We start from the raw sequence: 2081 nt of genomic DNA, 5'->3' as shown, positions 1-2081 counted from the left end.
GCTGAGCAGCACTCCCACTGTGGGAGCACACTGACCACCAGGGGGCAGCTCCTGCATTGTGTGTCTGCCCCTTGGTGGTCAGTGCGCATCATAATGACTGGTTGTACCCTCGGTTGTTCCCCTGTTCAGTTGATTTGCATATTAGGGTTTTATTATATAGGATATATAGAAGATGAAGGCAATGAAAGCCCTTTACTGTCTTACCAAGTTGGAGACATTTGTGCCAAAGTAGCATGTATCAGAATTTCCAGGTACTGTGGCTTTTCCCTATTCCAGTAATGTCCTGACATTGTATTTTGGGTAGTGATTAGTTTAATTGCCTTTTCTATAGCATTTTCTTCCTCTAAATCTCACTACTTATAAAACTGCAGATATTTAAAGGGTTCTATAAATTTTCTTCCATTAAAAGTTTTCAACAGTTTCCTTATATGCCATTTTCCTGACAAATCCACATAATTTTCAAATGTTTCAAGGGCATCTAGTAGTTAGTTATTTGGGGGACAAAAAACTTACCCCTTAGAGCAAAAGAAATTCCATCTGGATAGAAGTTTTAAATGTAAAAAAGCAAAACAAAAACAACACCTTGGAAGTATTAAATTAAAACAAGGGTGAATATTTTTATAACTGACAAATCAGATGTCATTAAAGAGAAAAAACATTGATAAATTAAGCCTACTAAAATATAATTGTTTGTTGTGCTTCTGAACATTTTGCTATTCTTATAGCAACATAATTTTTTAAACAAAAATGGGATCAGTGAATGCTTACTGCTCTGCAACTTATTTGTATTCACTTGGCAATAAAATAATAGCATTTTCCCAGGTTAATGCCTTCATTTTAATAGACATATAAGTATCTCATTGTATGTAAATATATTGTATTCTTCTTTTTTGTTAATATAGCTTAACTGGAAGGAGAGAGAGTAAGCCTACACCAACATTTAATAATGCCTAGAGATTCTTATCAAAGGGTTTTAAAAGTACCTAATCTAGTGTGTTTTTTTTTGTCACTGCTCCAATGTATGGCTGGAGATAAGTGATACTGAGAAAAAAATCCCACTGAATCACAGAACATATTTTAAACACTACCCCCAGGTGGATATGAAGTCTAATATATTTTTAAAATAATAGTATCAACATAAGAAACATTCAAACCTATAGAGAATTTTTGTGAGTTTATTTGAGCCAAACTGTCGACAATTGCAGGGAAGCAAAATCTCAACAAATTGAGATAATGCTCCAGAGAATGGCAGTTTTGCACCTGACTTTTTTTTTAATTATGTTAAAATATATTTTTATTTATTTCAGAGAGGAAGGGAGAGGGAGAGAGAGAAACATCAATGATGAGAATCCATGATCGGCTGCCTCCTGCACACCCCCTATTGGGGATGGAGCCGGCAACACCAGGCATGTACCCTTGAAATCCATTGGTGATAGATTAGGGAGGCGGGAGAAAGCAAAGCTGGGGGGACCTCTGGGATTGGATAAAAAGTAAAATAATAGACACATAAATCTTTTACGTAGCTGGGTACAGGATAGTTAACAGTCAAAAATTAACATGATACAATAACGATGAGAAGATTTATGGTCTGTGCCCTGGTGTACTGGTTGTGCCCTGTGGGGTCTGGAAAAAGGGGAGTCATCCTGACATTCCAAAAGTATGTTATCCTAGATCAGTGGTCGGCAAACTGCGGCTCGTGAGCCACATGCGGCTCTTTGGCCCCTTGAGTTTTCAGCAAAGGCCAGCTTAGGAGGACCCTAATTAAGTTAATAACAATGTACCTACCTATATAGTTTAAGTTTAAAAAATTTGGCTCTCAAAAGAAATTTCAATCGTTGTACTGTTGATATTTGGCTCTGTTGACTAATGAGTTTGCCGACTACTGTCCTAGATGCAAATGACAATAGACAGGTTCAGTTAAAGTAAATATAGACTTTTGTCAGGAAAGATTCTAGCCTAGGACATGACCACCTGCCTTAAACTGTTTTTAGTTAAAAGTTTTTAAAGTTAATACCATCCTTTGTGGCTACTTTAGTTCTCTGAGTTTGCAAAGCCACCACACAGGCCTCCCCTGAGTTTGT

Source organism: Cnephaeus nilssonii, assembly GCF_951640355.1.
Source record: "Cnephaeus nilssonii genome assembly, chromosome: X".
Classification (NCBI taxonomy): Eukaryota; Metazoa; Chordata; class Mammalia; order Chiroptera; family Vespertilionidae; genus Cnephaeus; species Cnephaeus nilssonii.
Note: the sequence above shows the minus strand (reverse complement) of the source record.